The sequence below is a fragment of the Pristiophorus japonicus genome, chromosome 4 (genome assembly GCF_044704955.1).
Source record: "Pristiophorus japonicus isolate sPriJap1 chromosome 4, sPriJap1.hap1, whole genome shotgun sequence".
Classification (NCBI taxonomy): Eukaryota; Metazoa; Chordata; class Chondrichthyes; family Pristiophoridae; genus Pristiophorus; species Pristiophorus japonicus.
In genome coordinates this window covers 249,399,188-249,419,440 of record NC_091980.1, presented here as the reverse complement: position 1 = coordinate 249,419,440, position 20,253 = coordinate 249,399,188, and the positions used below count along the sequence as shown (strand labels likewise).

The 20,253-nt window shown below is 49.2% G+C and overlaps 1 pseudogene; it reads right to left on the bottom strand.

Moving 5' to 3' along the window:
• Positions 1-3,320: 3,320 nt before the first annotated feature.
• LOC139262761 (sorting nexin-18-like) lies at positions 3,321-4,149 on the bottom strand (annotated as a pseudogene).
• Positions 4,150-20,253: the final 16,104 nt, after the last annotated feature.

Below are 20,253 nucleotides of genomic sequence, written 5' to 3'. Positions count from 1 at the left end.
GTCTGGTGAACCTTCGCTGCACTCCCTCAATAGCAAGAATGTCCTTCCTCAGGTTAGGAGACCAAAACTGTACACAATACTCCAGGTGTGGCCTCACCAATGCCCTGTACAACTGTAGCAACACCTCCCTGCCCCTGTACTCAAATCCCCTTGCTATGAAGGCCAACATGCCATTTGCTTTCTTAACCGCCTGCTGCACCTGCATGCCAACCTTCAATGACTGATGTACCATGACACCCAGGTCTCTTTGCACCTCCCCTTTTCCTAATCTGTCACCATTCAGATAATAGTCTGTCTCTCTGTTTTTACCACCAAAGTGGATAACCTCACATTTATCCACATTATACTTCATCTGCCATGCATTTGCCCACTCACCTAACCTATCCAAGTCGCTCTGCAGCCTCACAGCATCCTCCTCGCAGCTCACACTGCCACCCAACTTAGTGTCATCCGCAAATTTGGAGATACTACATTTAATCCCCTCATCTAAATCATTAATGTACAGTGTAAACAGCTGGGGCCCCAGCACAGAACCTTGCGGTACCCCACTAGTCACTGCCTGCCATTCTGAAAAGTACCCATTTACTCCTACTCTTTGCTTCCTGTCTGACAACCAGTTCTCAATCCATGTCAGTACACTACCCCCAATCCCATGTGCTCTAACTTTGCACATCAATCTCTTGTGTGGGACCTTGTCGAACGCCTTCTGAAAGTCCAAATATACCACATCAACTGGTTCTCCCTTATCCACTCTACTGGAAACATCCTCAAAAAATGCCAGCAGATTTGTCAAGCATGATTTCCATTTCACAAATCCATGCTGACTTGGACCTATCATGTCACCTCTTTCCAAATGCACTGCAATGACATCCTTAATAATTGATTCCATCATTTTACCCACTACCGATGTCAGGCTGACCGGTCTATAATTCCCTGTTTTCTCTCTCCCTCCTTTTTTAAAAAGTGGGGTTACATTGGCTACCCTCCACTCCATAGGAACTGATCCAGAGTCAATGGAATGTTGGAAAATGACTGTCAACGCATCCACTATTTCCAAGGCCACCTCCTTAAGTACTCTGGGATGCAGTCCATCAGGCCCTGGGGATTTATCGGCCTTCAATCCCATCAATTTCCCCAACACAATTTCCCGGCTAATAAGGATTTCCCTCAGTTCCTCCTCCTTACTAGACCCCCCGACCCCTTTTATAACCGGAAGGTTGTTCGTGTCCTCCTTCGTGAATACCGAACCAAAGTACTTGTTCAATTGGTCCGCCATTTCTTTGTTCCCCGTTATGACTTCCCCTGATTCTGACTGCAGGGGACCTACGTTTGTCTTTACTAACCTTTTTCTCTTTACATATCTAACTCCTTTTTGAATATATTTAGTGAATTGGCCTCAACAACTTTCTGTGCTTTCTCGGTCCTAAATGGCTTACCCCTTATCCTTAGACTGTGACCTCTGGTTCTGGACTTCCCCAACATTGGGAACATTCTTCCTGCATCTAACCTGTCTAACCCCGTCAGAATTTTAAATGTTTCTATGAGGTCCCCTCTCATTCTTCTGAACTCCAGTGAATACAAGCCCAGTTGATCCAGTCTTTCTTGATAGGTCAGTCCCGCCATCCCGGGAATCAGTCTGGTGAACCTTCGCTGCACTCCCTCAATAGCAAGAATGTCCTTCCTCAGGTTAGGAGACCAAAACTGTACACAATACTCCAGGTGTGGCCTCACCAATGCCCTGTACAACTGTAGCAACACCTCCCTGCCCCTGTACTCAAATCCCCTTGCTATGAAGGCCAACATGCCATTTGCTTTCTTAACCGCCTGCTGCACCTGCATGCCAACCTTCAATGACTGATGTACCACGATACCCAGGTCTCTTTGCACCTCCCCTTTTCCTAATCTGTCACCATTCAGATAATAGTCTGTCTCTCTGTTTTTACCACCAAAGTGGATAACCTCACATTTATCCACATTATACTTCATCTGCCATGCATTTGCCCACTCACCTAACCTATCCAAGTCGCCCTGCAGCCTAATAGCATCCTCCTCGCAGCTCACACTGCCACCCAACTTAGTGTCATCCGCAAATTTGGAGATACTACATTTAATCCCCTCGTCTAAATCATTAATATACAGTGTAAACAGCTGGGGCCCCAGCACAGAACCTTGCAGCACCCCACTAGTCACTGCCTGCCATTCTGAAAAGTACCTGTTTACTCCTATTCTTTGCTTCCTGTCTGACAACCAGTTCTCAATCCACGTCAGCACACTACCCCCAATCCCACGTGCTTTAACTTTGCACATTAATCTCTTGTGTGGGACCTTGTCGAAAGCCTTCTGAAAGTCCAAATATACCACATCAACTGGTTCTCCCTTGTCCACTCTACTGGAAACATCCTCAAAAAATTCCAGAAGATTTGTCAAGCGTGATTTCCCTTTCACAAATCCATGCTGACTTGGACCTATCATGTCACCTCTTTCCAAATGCACTGCTATGACATCCTTAATAATTGATTCCATCATTTTACCCACTACCGATGTCAGGCTGACCGATCTATAATTCCCTGTTTTCTCTCTCCCTCCTTTTTTAAAAAGTAGGGTTACATTGGCTACCCTCCACTCTATAGGAACTGATCCAGTGTTGGAAAATGACTGTCAATGCATCCACTATTTCCAAGGCCATCTCCTTAAGTACTCTGGGATGCAGTCCATCAGGCCCTGGGGATTTATCGGCCTTCATAACATCAAGAATTACACTTTCAAAGTAATTTGGGAACTGTAAAGCACTTTGGGATGTCCAGGGGCCATAAGTAGCACTATATTAATGCAAATTCTTTCTTTATTTGAAATGGGACTTGATATATTATTATCTACCATGAGGGGTGAGGTAGAGTTTTATATCTACAGATAGGAATGCATGAATAAAACTGCGTGAGATGGAATATTAGGGGGCGAAATTCGGTAGTGCCCCGTTTGGGGCGGTAAGTTTTTACATTTGGAAAATTTAGCACTGGCGAGATGCCTTGCCAAATTGTGTGAAATTTGAGGTCTTGCCCCAGGAGTGAAGGGGGGCGGTAAATGAAGCGCTAATGGCCTGAGCTGGGCGCGGCCGGGGTGCCACTTACCCAATTTCAGCTGAGTTCCATTCAGCCTTGAATCCTTAACTCAAGCTCGAACTGGATCTTAAAGGGGAGGTCATTTGAACCTGCTGCTGCTCATTTTCAGCAATGCTGAACTTGAGTCAGTGATCTTTGGACCTGAAGACGATTGTAAAATGGCTGCTGGTAATCCCCCTTCAAGGGAGAGGGCCACACGATTTAACGATGTGGCTCTGGAGGCATTGGTGGGGGCACTCGAGACAAGGAATCAGTGGCGTAACTAGGCCGATGTAGTGGCATTGGGGCCCTTGACTGAAGGAGGCCCACCACCTGTTTCCTTGCGAACTCGTTGGCGGTGTGGCTCAGCTGGAAAACGCTCTCGTCCATCCTCTTGGTGAAAGTTTTGAACCCGTCGACCCTGCTCCCCACCTCCTGCAGGTCGAGGGGGCTCTGCGGGGTGCTGAGCATCAGGAAGAAGTTGCCCCCCCAGCATGTCGTCCTTCTCGGCTTTCCTCTTGCCCTGCTTCCAAGCCTTCTCGTCGTTGCAGGTGAGGAAGTGCTGGAAGGCGTCGCAGCGGGTGGTTGATCCACGGGGTCAGCCCTTTCTCCCGCTTAGAGATGAAGTCCTCCTCGAAACGGCCAGTGGCTTGCTTCTCAGGGATGTGGGGCACCGAGATGACGGGGAACTTCTCCACCAGCTGGCTGTACAGCCAGTCGAAGTGCTTGTGGTTGACCGGGCACTGGGTGTGGCTGGGCACCAGGCGGTACGAGATGCCCTTGAACTTGGTCTGTTTGGTGGGCTCGTCGATGGAGCAGGTGAACGGGTAAGGGTTCTCCTGCCACTCGGGGCCGTGCGGGCCGGCCACTATGCAAATCTTGTCGCTGTCCTTGACGAAGCCGGCCGCCTCGCCCAGATGAATGCCTCGCCGCCCGACTTGACGAAGCGGTTGAGGTTCCTGCTGACCGTGGCCGTGCTCATGGAGGAGGAGGCGCCGGTCGAGGAGGAGGAGGACATCGACCCCCTGACATTCCGGCCGCCGGCCCCCATGTTCATTTGATAACGGCCCATCCGTCAAAATCCGAGAACCCGCGCTGGCTCCCCCGCTCCCGTCGCCCCCTCCCCCGCTCCCGTCGCCCCCTCCCCCGCTCCCGTCGCCCCCGGACAGCGGCTCGTCCGTCACCATCGAGTTATCGTCCCAGTCGTCGTCGCTGCCCGACGCCTGGTGCTGCAGCCCTGTCAGGACCAGCCCCTCGAGGCCACCGCCACCCGTTTGGGCAAGAGGCGGGGGGCAGAAGGTGCTGGCGGCGGGGCAGGCCGGCAGGGGGAAGCCGCTGGGAGGCAGGGGGCTCGGCGGCACCGACACTGACACCGGGCGCAGTGTCGCCCCCACTCCCAGTCCACAGGATCTGCACGTACAAGGCCGGGAAGAGGCCCCTCTGGCCGTGGCTGTTGGCCCCCTCCAGCCAGCCCTCGATGTCGTGCTCGCTGTACACAGTCAGCACCTTGTCCTCCCGCACTGAGATCTCGCCCACATTCTCGCTCTGGAAATCGTACAGAGCCCGAGCCTGGAGCGCCATCGTCCCCACCATCTGCACCCGGCTCAGCTCCGCTCCCGGACCCCGCGGTAACCCCTCCACCTCGTAAACCCTCCCTCACACCAGTCCAGGCTCCCCCTCACACCGGCTCCCCCAGACCCCGAACTCCCTCTTCAGCCCCCCGGACCCCCTCACTCGAGGGGCGGCTGCGTGGGGTCTTCTCTGGCCGGCTGCACTTTTCCCTGTCGTTATAGATTTTAAAAAATCACAGGTTTGCATTGGGACCCACATCCTCTAGTTACACCACTGCAAGGCATTCACGTGCTGTGCATCGGGAAGGAGGCCATCCCCGCAGGTTTTCCGGACCACATGGCGAGAGATGGCCCGGGAGGTGTCGGCCAGCACAGTGGTGCGGAGAAGCTTCATCCAGTGCTGGAAAAAGTTCAGTGACTTATGTCGTGTGGTGAAGGTGAGTACAAGCTTCCACACCTCCTCCATACCAGCTTCTCGAGCGCTGGGGCTCATCGGCCCGCAGGTGGTGGGCGCCGTAGCCGGCGGAGATGTCTATCCTCGCTGGGGGCAACAACGGTATCTTTATCCCCTCTCCTTTTCTCATACCATTTTCCCCCCACACCACAAGGCTTTATCACTTCCCAGCTCCTGAATACTGCCTGCAATCCTTGCTCCATTCCTGCTCCACCGCCCTCACTTTAATGCGAGTCTTGTGCCATTTATACTTTCAAATAAGCTGGCAGAAGCTGTCCATCCTGCACCTTACCCCCACCCCCCTTCCCCGCCAACCGCCCCCCCCCCCCCCCCCCCCCCGCAAGAGATTGTGGAGGAAGAGGAGGAGGAGGAGGAGTCGAGCATTGTGGCATTGCTTCGCTCATTCACAGGCACTAGCTCAGATACTGGCACTACGCGTCTGCTAGAGGTTAATAGAGGGGTCTGCACTGGGCTGGCTCAGTCGCAATCTTAGCTGGATGCTACGTGTGCTCTGACTGCTGCCATCGCCGCTGGGTCCACCACACTGTGCTTCAGCAGGTTGGTCGGGATGATGAGGTGCTGCCCCGGGGGAGTTGCACTAGGTCAGTGGAGCAGTCACCAGCTGTACTCTCTCAGGATGACAGCATTAATGAGCCCACCACTGCCACCTTGCCATTGCACTTGTCGCTGGCGGTCACCCAGCCAGCCCAGGCCCAAAGTGGTTGAGAGCGTCTTGCAAGGCCATCTGTAGTCCCTGGCCCTGACATACAGCAACCTTGCACCAGCTATACTGCAGCCACAGTGTGAAGGAGCACTAGATTGGTTCAAACAAAGAGGGGATTTAAGAAAATGCATTAAATACATGATGAAGGCGATTATTGGTGTGCTTTAAATTTGGATTGGAATGTTTAATCTTTGCTATTGTCTCTCATTTCAGTTTTGGGGTTTTAGTATGGAAGGGAAAATGGGTGTGGTGATGGCGATGTCCAGAGGAATCGGGAAATGGAATAGAATTCACTGGAACCGAACTCTGATGAGACGGTCGTGGACGTCCCTTGCAGATGTACTCACTGCCTCCTCCATTGCTGTTATTGCTGCTCCTCCTCTTCATCCTCAGGTGGCAATGGCTGTGCCCTCATGATGTGCAGCATGCAGCAGACGACGACGAATAGGGACACCTGCTCTGGCGAGGACCACAGAACACCTCCCGAGCGGTCAAGGCAGCGGAACCGTTGCTTCAGCACCCCGATGGTCTGCTCAGTGATGTTCTTGGTGGCAGCATGGCTCTCATTGTATGAGTGTTGGGCAGGAATGCTGCGGAGGGGAGTCATGAGCCAGGTCGAGAGCAGATAGCCCTTGTCTCCGAGCAGCCAGCCGCGAGCTTGATATGCTGGCTGGAACAAAGCTGGCACACCGGTCTGGCACAGGATAAAGGCATCGTGGCAGCTGCCAGGATAGCGGGCATTGATGATGAGAATTCTGCGTGTGTGGTCATACACCAGCTACACATTCAGTGAGTGGAAGCCTTTGCGGTTACAGAAGATCTCAGGATTGTGATGCGGTGCCCTCAAAGCGACATGGGTGCAGTAAATAGCACCCGACACCATGGGGAAGCCCGTTATCCTGACAAAGCCACATGCACGCTCATGCTGCCTCTCTCTAGTAATGGGGAAGGAAATGTAGTCCCTCCTCCTTCTGTACAGAGCATTTGTGACCTCGTGGATGGAGCAATGGATGCCAAACTGGGAGATTTTGGAGATGTCTCCTGTCACTCTCTGGAAGGATCCATTGGCATAGAAATTGAGAGTGATGGTGACCTTGACTGCCACTGAGAGAGCCGTCCTCACCCTGGTCTGAGGCTCAAGGCCTGGTTGCAGCAGATAGCACAGCTCTGTGACCAGGTCCTTGCTGAAGTGCAGCCTTCGAACACACTGCTCCTCACTGAATTTGATGTAGGAGAACTGCTGATAGAATACCCTGGGAGGGTAAGGTCTCCTGTTGCCAGCCCTGTTGGGCCTTCCACCTCTGTCTTTCTCCCTGTGTCTCTCTCCCTATGCCTCTCTCCCTGTGCCTCTCCCGTTGCCTCTCCCTGTCCCTCTCCCGTTCCCTCTCCCATTCCCTCTCCCTGTCCCTCTCCCTGTGCCTCTTCCTGTCTTGCTCCATGTCCTTCTCTCTGCCTTTCTCTCTGCATTTGTCTCCTCCTATGTAGCCTCTGCCGGTGACGCCGGAGCAGGAGGTCGAGTGCCAACACAGCCCCCATGAAATGAGATAAATGTTGTGATTTTAAATCTGCCCTCAATGATTCAATGGTTAGGAGGCTACTCTCGCTGTGCCCGGGCAAAAACCCTAACTGCAGGCGCACAAAAGGCCAATTTCAGCCCCTTAATATTTAATTGTAGGAATGGCTGAGGTGGAGTATTCAGACCTGAAATTCATGGAAATCTGCACAGTCAGTGCAGGTATTTGTCTAACGCAAAGTCAGAAGCCCCATCCCAAATCATGGGGATCAGGTCAACAGTATAACCAAGGTGGGAGCATCATGCCTATAAGGGAGCTTTAGCAGTGACCACCCCCATACGCCTGTCAAAAGACATAGCGGCCCGCAGCCACTCTTGTTAGGTTGCCCTGGCCCTTCTGCATCAAACAAAAAAAGTTGTGCACTAAAGGCTTCATTCCCAGCCGAGCTCTGTCCCGTCAGAGTAAGGAAATCAGTTGGCTCCAGGATTGATTATCTTGCTCTAGTAGAGTTTGGGGTCTTTCTAAAGACTCTCAGTTGCCATGAGTTCTGCTGAGGGCATAATGAGCGGAATTTTCAGGATAGCACGAGATCGGGCAATCTGAGTTGAAGCGTGCCTCAATCTTCCTTCTTTTCACTGGCGAGTTTCCCAAGCTCCGGCAAAACCGTTGGAGGCGTTAAATTCAAAAGACTGTTTAAATCAATTGAAAACCCCCTAATTTTCATGTAATGATGCTAAACCACCAACCCACCCGCTCTTGGGTGTTAGTAATCCCCCCACTGTGTCCTTGTGGGAATGGATGAGGTTCAATTTTAATACCAACCAAGTGAAATTGGTATAAAGATTATACCGTAGAGATTTGTTGATGCCATGTCTGTTTTACACACCTAATAGACGCCTAAGCTTCCAAAATGGCGAGTGGCATGCACGCACGCATTCTGCGCCGGGAATGTGCCGTCCGCCATATTAGTAAAGGCTGAGCACGTTGCATTCTGGATAACCAAGTTTACATTTGGCCTCACTGGCGGTTTTTAAAGGGACTGCTGGAAGCCGCCACCAAAAGGGTAAATTAAAAAGAAATACTTACCTGAATGTGGAGCCGCGAGCAGCAGGAGTGCTCCTCATGGCTGAACAGCAGTCCTGAAGACCATCACCATCCCTCACTGCATCCCCTCTCAATTGCCTCCCTCCCAGGACCTACCTGAGAGTCGCTGCCGGCAATGTAGCGGTCCGAAATTTAAATCTACTGCGCTGGCTAGCTGCTGAGGACATGCAGCATCGTCCGCAGCTTGCCAGTCTAATTTAAATGAGGCTGGAAGCCCAATATCGAGTGCACCTTAGGCCTATCATTATGTGCAGAGACCGTTCCCTGCGCACAGTTCATGACGGCACTATTCAATTTCACTTTCTATGAATCTGAACTTTAGTTTTTGGAAAGCCCATGAACAGTGGAATCAAGCTAAAATCCACATGTTAAAAACCATTCTAAGTAGAGACTAGCAATTTATTAAATTGTAAAATTCACTGTGCAGCTGTACTACAGCCGTCAGTGAACAGGGTGCTGAAAATGTCCGTACTCTTATGTTGGAGTAATCTCTAATTTCAGTACTTACCAGACAATCACTTCCTTATACTGCACTCTTCTGGAGTAGTGTTAGTGCAAGTGATGAAAGACTCAGAATGTGTGCTGTAGATTGAGGTTAATACTTTGAAATTATTTTGACTTGAGAATTTATACGGTATGCAGGAAATTCACAGGACTGCCATCATACCCTGCGGCTGAACAATCTTTTCAGAGCTATGTCATGTACTGGATGTATGTGCCCAAAAGACTAATTTAATATTAGCACATTTCTTGATAAATCCATAATACTGCCCTGTTACAGTAAATTGCTTTTGGAGAACAATAATGAATTGTCTAACGGCTGTAGATATGATTAACAGATTTGAACTGGCCAGCATTTTAGTCTAAAGCACAATGATAGGAAATGCACTGAGATTGACCTGAGATTTGCTCGTTCACTCTATATTCATGCTTATGTTATCCCATCCTCTCTCATGCTATACATGATGTAGGTCAGTTTGAAGTTGATTTGGAATGTGACACCTAACTGGCATCTGGGTTTTCAACTGTTTCTATGAATGAAGCTTTCTTTAATCTTGGGCAAAAGAATGTTCAAAGCAAAAGATATGTGTCACAAACAATGAATAAATGAATGGACATATTAATATTCTGATCAAATCTTCTTGAAGAGGTTGTCTTAATGGTAACCATTCGCATTTTTCCTGATCTACATTGCATTGATTTTATTCTTTTGCAAACTGACTAAGATATCTGCAGTAAAACTAAAAAAATGTAGTAAGATTCCGTATTGAATCTTATTCAGACAATATTGTGGATCAAGCAATAGCAGTTTTCTCTAACTTTACTTGATAGCATTGAACATTTATAATGAACAGAAAATCATTTTCCATATATTATTGGCAAAATATGAGTTGCAGATCATTTTCCAAGTGATTGACCAGATTCTTCACTGCCAGCGTGGACTCAGAACATTTAGACTCTTGGGTACATTTTAATTCTTAAAGTTCTACAGACAAATTTACTCATCCCAGAGTGCTGTTGCTCCTTCAGACACCAACAAGTTCACTCATATGTTGGCAGCCCATTGCTTTCTGCATCCCTTGTCATTCGGCTCTTCACAGAAAAGAATCAAATCTACTGATGTTCTTTCGGACGACAAAACATACGCCCATGGCTAATAAATACAGTTTGCTGTTGATGTTGCTAATCACCCCAATGAGCATGCCTGGAACAATGGCTGGATCATCATCATAGGCAGTCCCTCGAAATCAAGGAAGACTTGCTTCCACTCTAAAAGTGAATTCTCAGGTGACTGCACAGTCCAATACGGAAATTACAGTCTCTCTCACAGGTGGACCAGACAGTGGTTCAAGGAAGGGATGGGTGGGGTGTCTGGTTTTCCGCATGTTCCTTCCACTGTCTGTGCTTGGTTTCTGTATGCTTTAGGTGATGAGACTCGAGGTGCTCAATGCCCTCCCAGATGGTCTTGGGCCAGGGATTCCCAGGTGCCGGTGGGGATGTTGCACTTTATCAAGGAAGCTTTGAGGGTGTCCTTGAAACATTTCCTCTGCCCACCTGGGGCTCGCTTGCCGTGTAGGAGTTATGAGTAGAACGCTTGCTTTGGGAGTCTCGTGTCAGGCATGTGGACGATGTGGCCTGCCCAACGGAGCTGGTCAAGTGTGGTCAGTGCTTCGCTGCTGGGGATGTTGGCCTGAGCGAGAACACTGACGTTGGTGCGTCTGTCCTCCCAGTGGACTTGCAGGATCTTGCGGGGGAAGCGCTGGTGGTACTTCTCCAGTGCTTTGAAGTGACTACTGTAATAGTCCATGTCTCTGAGCCATATAGGAGGGCAGGTATCACTACCGCCCTGTCGACCATAAGCTTGCTGCCAGATTTGAGGTCCTGGTCTTCGAATACTCTCTTCCTCAGGCGACCGAAGGCTGTGCTGGCACACTGGAGGCAGTGTTGGACTTTGTCCCCAATGTCTTCCCTTGCTGATAGTAGGCTCCCTACTACTGATAGCAGTAGGCTGGAGTTGAATTAAACTATAGAACCAATGGGAACCTGTTCAACCTTCATCATCTCCAGGCTAGATCCAAGGTCATCCCGTCCTCTGGCATCGAACTACAGTACGGGGATAATGCTTGCGCCTGCGCACATTCAGAGGCTGAACTCCAAGCCATCATCAACATCTTCACCAAGGCATACAAAAGCATGGGCCTTGCACTAAATATCTGTAAGACAAAGGTCCTCCACCAACCTGACCCCGCACACATCACTGTCCCCCGGTCATCAAAATCCACGGTGTGGCCTTGGACAACGTGGACCATTTTCCATACCTCGGGAGCCTACTATCAGCAAGGCAGAGGAGTACTACAATGAGGGATATGCAGCTACAAAACTGGTAATCAAAGGACTATCACAGTGCAATTTCAATACCTGGACAGGTCAGGAAGGGATCTGAAGTATGTTCTACATGGGTGTCCAGAATAGTGATAGCCTGTTGTACCCTTCACAACTTTGCCATTCAGGAAGAGCTATGCTATGAAATGGCCGAAGAGGAAGCCCTGACTCTAGTGGATCCAGAACTACATGGAGCAGACTATAAGGAGGAGTTCTTGCTGACTGCTGCAAGAGGCATTAGAGAACAGATTATCTCGGAAGTCTTCTCCTCTGTCTAACTTAGTTTACCTTTGCCTTCACAGCCTGATCGACATTTCCCCAAGAGGAAATAAAAAGACATTCTATCAATCCACTACTCATCCTACCAAATCATCACACATCAGCCCTCTTTGCACCACTAAGCATCACCTGTCAGCACCAAATGAGTGCATCCTTTCCTGTGTGATTATAAACTGCATAACAAACCCCATATCAGAGCACAGACTACATTAATACAATAATTACAAAATGCAAGCAATCAGCTTACTCTTTCTCAATGTCGTGCTTACCCTGAGTGCAATGCCTATACATGCCTTTCTATCACCTACTCTAGTGCTCCTTCAAAGGGCCCAAGTTTGCCCCCACGCTTAGAACAGCGCACCTCCGTGAGCTGCACCAATTTTTTAGAACAAAAACCGTGCCTAAAAATGATCTTGCTATTCTCTCCGCAGCTGGAACAATGAAGGCCCTCGGCGTAGCACAGCACAAGGTGCAGGGGGTGGAGCCAGGACCTGGCATTGAAAACAGTGCCAGAACCTCTGCACATGCACGCTAGAGTGTGTGCACATGTGCAGTAGTTCCTCGCAGCCCGAATCTGTGCAAGCTGTGTGGGAGGGGCCCAAAGCATGCTGTCCCTAGCCCTGGTCGAATGGGCTCCCCGCCGCGACCTGCGGGAACAGTGCCTGCCTTATCTGAAGGAGTTTTTTGCTGCCTGCAAGTCGATGCAGAACAGACAGAACAGACTACAGGTCAACAAGCCTCTCCTGAACGCCGTGTGGCAGCGGAGTGAGTTCACAGTCATGGCAAAGCGAAGCGGCAAAGAAATGAGTAACACAATCTCCAAACTGGAAAATCTGACCATATTGGCGAAGAGGAAATCGCTTCTCAACAACAAAGCGATTGAAATCGACGAGTTGACGTACATCATCAAACAGGATATCAACAACCTGAACAAGCAGATTGCACAACTGCAAGATTACATCAGGGCCAAGGGCAATCAGAATGGCTGACACTTTCAGACGCATTCAAACACCATCGTGGTCTCACTGCAGTCCAGACTGGCCTCCATGTCCAACGATTAACAGGGCTTTATCTGAAGGGTAACTGAATGCAATCCTGGAAGTTCTGTAATTCTGATTTTCCACAAATTAATCGTGTCCCTATTTCTTGCAGAAAAGAAAAAAAACTTTCATCCCATCAGACCAGGCTGCAATTCTCTTCCCAGTAACCTACTAAAGCCACAGTGACAACTAGAAACTGGAAAGGGTGCTCCAGGAATGGAGGATCTCTCAGACATTCCTTTTTCCTCTCTGTAGAGAAGAGGTTGATCACTCCTGTGGGTCTTGGCTTTTGTTGGTAATATGTCCTTTCTACACAGGATAAATGCACACGAGGCCCATACTTGAGAAAAGATCACTCTGTCACCAGTTACCTTTATTACCAAGACCTCAAGAGGCAGACGGTGGATGGAGCTTCTACTTTTATACCGGAAAGTCCAGGTTAGGAGTGTCTCCCACAAGTTCGACCCCTGTGGTCAGTGTTCTCAAGGTGTACAACTTAGGTCAGCTTATACATGGATTACAATGACAGTTGAATACATGACATCACCTCCCCCCCAAAGTCTTATTGGGATCACAGGTTAAGTCTCTCTGGTGGTTTACGCTTCCTTGTAGAGCGCCTGAGTTGGGGCTCCGGTTGTTGGGCGCTGGCCTGAGTATCTGCTGTTTGTGGTGCCTCAGACCTGTCCGGATTGCCCACAGTGACTGGGCTCTCCTTCACTTGGTTCCGGTGTTCAGTCACCTGTGGCGGAGTAAACTCTATGTTGTGTTCTTCCTCTGCTTCTTCTATGGGGTTGCTGAACCTCCTTTTAGTTTGATCCACATGTTTGTGGCAGATTTGTCCATTGGTAAGTTTAACCACCAAAACCCTATTCCTCTCTTTGGCAATCACAGTGCCTGCAAGCCATTTGTGCCCTGCAGCGTAATTAAGGGCAAAAACAGGGTCATTGACATAAATACATCTCACCCTCGCATTCCTGTCATGGTAATCACATTGTGACTGATGCCTGCTCTCAACAATTTCTTTCATAGTAGGGTGTATAAGGGATAACCTGGTTTTGAGCGTCCTTTTCATTAGCAGCTCTGCAGGTGTAACCCCTGTGGGCGAGTGTGGTCGGGATCTATTGGCCAACAGGAGGTGTGATAAGCGGCTTTGTAGGGAACCCCCTTGGATTCTGAGCATCCCCTGTTTGATTATCTGCACTGCTCATTCCGCCTGGCCATTTGAGGCCGGCTTGAACGGTGCCGTTCTGACATGGTTGATTCCATTGCCTGCCATGAAGTCCTGGAATTCAGTGCTTGTGAAGCACGGGCCATTGTCGCTGACCAAGACATCCGGTAGACTATGGGCGGCGAACATTGCCCGTAGACTTTCTACCGTGGCAGAGGATGTGCTTGAATTTAAAATGGCACACTCAATCCATTTGGAGTAGGCGTCTACTACAACCAAAAACATTTTTCCCATGAAAGGACCTGCATCGTCCACATGGATGCGTGACCATGGCTTGGCGGGCCAGGACCAGGGGCTAAGGGGGGCTTCCCTGGGTGCGTTGCCCAGCTGAGCATACGTGTTGCACCTGCGAACTCAAAGTTCCAGGTCTGCATCTATCCCCAGCCACCAAACGTGTGACATGGCAATTGCCTTCATCATGACAATGCCCGGGTGCTCATTGTGAAGTGCTCTGATAAACACCTCTCTGCCCTTCTGGGGCATGACTACTCGGTTTCCCCACAGTAGGCAATCGGCCTGAATCGAGAGTTCATTCATGCGCCTATGAAATGGTTTAAACTCCTCAGGGCATGCCCCATACATGGCTGCCCAGTCCCCATTCAGGGCACATTGCTGAACTAAAGACAGCAGCAGGTCTTTATTTGTCCAGACTTTAATCTGACAGGCTGTCACAGGTAAGCCTTCGCTTTCGAAAGCTTCAACAGCCGTGACCATCTCAGCATCATGCTCAGCTGCCCCCTTAGTGGTAGCCTGCTGAGTGTTTTCAGTGCCCGGTCTGTGCAGAATTGTGTAGTCATAGGCGGCTAACGTAAGTGCCCACCTCTGTATGCGGGCCGATGCATTGGCATTTATGGCCTTTTTGTCGGCCAAAAGCGACGTTAGGGGTTTGTGATCTGTCTCCAGCTCAAATTTCCTGCTAAACAGGAACTGGTGCATTTTTTTTACTGCATATACACATGCTAGTGCTTCCTTTTCTTCCATCCCGTAGCCCCTTTCTACCCGGGACAGACTTCTGGAGGCATAAGCTACCGGCTGTAACTGACCATTGGCATTCACATGCTGCAACACAAACCCGACCCCATAGGACGACACATCACACGTTAAAACTAGTTTCTTACACGGGTCATATAATGTTAACAGTTTGTTGGAGCATAACAAATTGCATGCTCTATCAAAAGCCCTTTCCTGGCTGTCCCCCCAGACCCAATCGCGTAGGAGCACGTGTAGCGGCTCTAACAGCGTGTTCAATTTGGGAAGAAAGTTGCCAAAATAGTTCAGGAGCCCCAAGAACGAACGCAGCTCCGTCGTGTTATGGGGTCTGGGTGCTCTCTGGATCACTTCCGTTTTGGACGCAGTAGGTCTGATCCCATCTGCTGCTACCCTCCTCCCCAGGAATTCTACCTCTGGAGCTAAGAAGACGCACTTCGCCTTTTTCAGTCGCAGCCCTACCTGGTCCAGTCTGCGTAGCACCTCCTCCAGGTTGTGGAGGTGTTCTTCAGTATCGCGACCCGTGATGAGCATGTCATCTTGAAAAACCACCGTCCTTGGAATCGACTTGAGGAGGCTTTCCATATTTCGCTAAAAGATCGTGGCGGCCGAACGAATCCCGAACGGACATCTGTTGTACTCAAACAACCCCTTGTGTGTCGTAATGGTGGTCAGCTTCTTCGACTCACTCGCCAGCTCCTGGGTCATGTAAGCTGAGGTCAGGTCCAATTTTGAAAAAAGTTTGCCACGGGATAGCGTCGCAAAGAGGTCCTCCGCTCTCGGTAGCGGTTACTGGTCTTGGAGTGACACCCAATTGATGGCGGCCTTGTAATCGCCACATATCCTGACCGACCCATCCGCCTCGAGCACCGGCACAATCGGGCTCGCCCAGTCACTGAATTCGACTGGCGAGATGATGCCTTCCCTCAGCAGGCGGTCCAATTTACATTCTTTCTTTTCCCGCATCACGTACGGCACCGCTCTGGCCTTGTGGTGTACTGGCCTGGCATCCGGGTTTATGTGAATCACTACCTTGGTCCCCATGAAAGTGCCGATGCCGGGTTGAAATTATGAGTCAAATTTGTCCAGGATCTGTGAGATTGATACTCGCTCCACAGAAGAAATTGCTTTGACATCGCCCCATTTCCAGTTCATGACAGCAAGCCAACTCCTCCCCAGTAGTGCGGGGCCATCCCCTGGGACAATCCAGAGTGGCAACCTGTTCTCCAAACCTTTGTGAGTCACGACTACCGTGGCGCTGCCTAGCACCAGAATGATCTCCTTTGTATATGTCCGTAGCTGTGCGTCAATCAGCAATACTTTTGGCCTCCTGGCCTTGGACACCCACAACCTTTCGAACTGTTTTGATACTCATCAGGCACTGGCTGGCCCCCGTGTCTAGCTCCATTAATACTGGAATGCCATTGAGGAGCGCTTTCATCATTATCGGTGGCGTCCTGGTATATGAACTATATATGTGCTCCACATGAACTCGCTGAACTTCAGCTTCCAGCGATTTCCCCCAGTATTCATTTGGTCTCGTAGGGCTTACATTGGGCCCGTCCTCCTCATACATCAACCTGGCTGCAGGCTTCCTGCACATATGTGCCAAGTGACTGCTGACGTTGCAGTTTCTGCAGGTACATTGCTGATACCTGCAAGCTCTGGCTGGGTGTTTGCCTCCACACCTCCAGCATGAGCTGGAGGCCCCGTTGTTGGAAAAAAAAGGTCCATTACCAGTCGATCGTCTCTGACTGTCTCTGTAACTGTCCTTAAGTGCACCATTAACAGGTGTTGATGGCCCCATTACTGGTCGCATTGTCCATTGCGATGGCATGAATCGCCGTTCAGCTAGCCATTGTCTCTGTTGAATTCCTCCTTTGGGTTAGACTGCATGCTGGGGCATGTCCGATTGCCCTTGTCTGCCTAGAGAACTGTGTGCTGCATTAACAATGTTGACTCCCTGGTCATTTGCCGCAGTTGAGCCAAGATTTTTGCCATAAATCATTCTGGTCTCTTCCTCCCCTGAGATAATTGTCTGGGCTATCATAGCTGCCGCTTCCAAGGTCAAGTCTTTGGTCTCATAGAAACATAGAAACATAGAAAATAGGTGCAGGAGTAGGCCATTCGGCCCTTCTAGCCTGCACCGCCATTCAATGAGTTCATGGCTGAACATTCAACTTCAGTACCCCATTCCTGCTTTCTCGCCATACCCCTTGATCCCCCTAGTAGTAAGGACCTCATCTAACTCCTTTTTGAATATATTTAGTGAATTGGCCTCAACAACTTTCTGTGGTAGAGAATTCCACAGGTTCACCACTCTCTGGGTGAAGAAGTTCCTCCGCCCAGTTGATCCAGTCTTTCTTGATAGGTCAGTCCCGCCATCCCGGGAATCAGTCTGGTGAACCTTCGCTGCACTCCCTCAATAGCAAGAATGTCCTTCCTCAGGTTAGGAGACCAAAACTGTACACAATACTCCAGGTGTGGCCTCACCAATGCCCTGTACAACTGTAGCAACACCTCCCTGCCCCTGTACTCAAATCCCCTCGCTATGAAGGCCAACATGCCATTTGCTTACTTAACCGCCTGCTGCACCTGCATGCCAACCTTCAATGACTGATGTACCATGACACCCAGGTCTCTTTGCACCTCCCCTTTTCCTAATCTGTCACCATTCAGTTTCCTGAAAACCCCAGCGTGCCCAATGTCCTCAATAAAAAAATCTTGCAGCATCTCCGCTCTGCATGTATCTGGGAAGTTACATAGACTCGCCAGTCGCCTGAGACTGTGACCCCTGTGTGATAGGGCTGTGACAGCTGTGGGACTGGACTGTGACCTCTGTGCGACTGGACTGTGACCCTTGTGGGACTGGACTGTGATCCCTGATGGATTGGCATGTGACCACTGTGGGACTGGACTGTGATCCCTGTGGGACTGGAATGTGACCCCTGTGGGACTGGACTGTGACCCCTGTGGGAGTGGACTGTGATCCCTGTGGGAATGGACTGTATCCCCTGTGGGACTGGAATGTACATGCTGTTCGCCGGTTTAAGGTGTTCCCCGATCAACTTACTGAGCTCTTCGAACGTTTTGTCCGATGGCTTCTCTAGCGCTAGATGGTCCTTCATCAGGGAGTACATTCTGGATCCACAATCCGTCAGGAGATGAGCCCTGCGTTTGTCGGCCGAATCCTGTCCCAACCATTCCTTAGTGACAAAACTTTGCTGTCGTCTCTCAATAAAGTCGTCCCAATCATCACCAACACAGTACCTCTCTTCTGTGCTGCTGGTGGCCATGCTCACATGGTTTAAATCCCAGTTTCTCATCACCAATAATATGTCCTTACTATACAGTATAAATGCACACGAGGCCCATACTTGAGAAAAGATCACACTGTGACCTGTTACCTTTATTACCAAGACCTCAAGAGACAGACGGTGGGTGGAGCTTCCCCTTTTATACCAGAAAGTCCAGGTTAGGAGTGTCTCCCACAAGTTCGCTCCCTGTGGTCAGTGTTTTCAAGGTACACAACTTCGGTCAGCTTATACATGGGTTACAATGACAGTTGAATACATGACAGTCGGGAACTCACTGCCTGAGCCAATCACAGAATCAAACCCACATCCCACCACTCTTGCGGTGCAGTAGTTTGTATTTCCAACCTTTGCAGCATGCTGAGCCCCAGGAGCTTTCTTCAGCCGGGAGTACTATAAAGAACATAAAGTCTGGAATGAGAAAGGGCCATTTGAATCATCAAGCCTGTACCATCCTGAATCCATGCCTTATTATTGTATCATGGAACAAGGAGGGAAGTCGGTGAGCATTTATTTACACAAAGAGTAATGACGTTGTGGAAGAAGTTGCTCGAGAGAGAGAGAGAGAGAGCAATAGAGAGTAATAATATAAATGAGTTTAAGGTAAGTTTCTGGAGAGAAAATGATTGAAGGGTATGGGGAAAAGCTGGGTTTCTGAGGTTGAGATTATTTAAAAAGGGATGGGCTTGTTCCTAAACATGTGTCTGCTCTTCCCCCACCCCATGGAGTTGTGTGTATTTGCATTAATTTCTGAAGAAGCAATTACAATAAGCTTTCTCAGTGGCTCAGCCATTTGGGGGTTTACAATGACAAAGCTAAAAATGTATTGTTGTGCAGACAGCTTCAAATAATTTGCTAAACTATACAAACATCATTTGAGGGTGTAAAGATCCTGTGTTACTGGATGTTTTAAAGTACTTTATGCAGTTTTTATCTCCACCTACCTGTTGCATGTAGATTTGTGTTAGTTTACCTAGGATTCTGTAAAAGCAATCAATATGGTAAAGGAGGAGCAGTTCTGAAGTACGTCTGATTTAGCAATGCATGAAGCAGTAAGCTTGTAATCCAAGACATACGTTCGGAGGAACTGGCTGAGATAGTCGGTTGTGATTAGGCATGTCAACAGTTAATTAGCAAATTTACTACGTCAAAAAATAGTTAGAGTGTGCGATGGTGTAATCATTTTCAAAACATTATAGTGATTGATTTATTGGTTGATTTATTGATTTATTTATCATTTATTATTGATGATGGCTCTTTATTTGTAAAAGTGAAGTGTTTAATGCTAAACTTCTCTTCCCCCCCATCTCTCATTCCCTGCGCCTAATTTCTCAAATGTAGGCAAGGTTTTTCTGAGCGTACAAAAATCGACACTTACTGCATTCTAAGTTAGTTTGGAGTAAGTTTTCGCTGCCTCAACTTGCAAAACAGGCGTAAGTGGCTGGACACGCCCCCTTTTGAGAAAAAAGTTTCTAAAATGAAACTATTCTAACTCACTAGAACTGGAGCAAACTAAAGCCGAGAATTGCAATTTCTAAGATGCTCCATTCTAAACTAGTTGCTCCAAAAAAATAGGAGCAACTCAGGCCGAAATTTGAGCCCCATGTGTCACCTGAGAGCCTCATCACGGAAGGTAGCCGGCTCCTCATCTTGTACAAAATGTTCTTTGGTCTGAAGTGGCTCTCATCTCATGACAGCTGACTCCTCACATGGAGCCATTGCTGGTTACAGCTCGAGAGGGTGCTCCTGCACAGCCTGATTATACCTCCCATGGTCCATTTATGTGGTGTTGTGAGGTGGAGGGGTGGAGGCCTGGCATGTGCAACTGTCCTGAGAGACAGCAGCAGCAGGCAAGTGGTCTCTGTCCATTGCCTTTCCAATGGGCTCTGGATCTGTGGCCCCAGTGATCAGCGGAATGGTTGGTCTATTGACAGCTATAGGATTCAGAAAACCATGAGGCACAGTCTGGAAGCTGCAGTTTATGTTGTGCTCCATTCTGTCTCCTACTGCCTCTGGAACTGTAGTCTGGAACTGCAACTGTAGAGGCTCCAACAGGT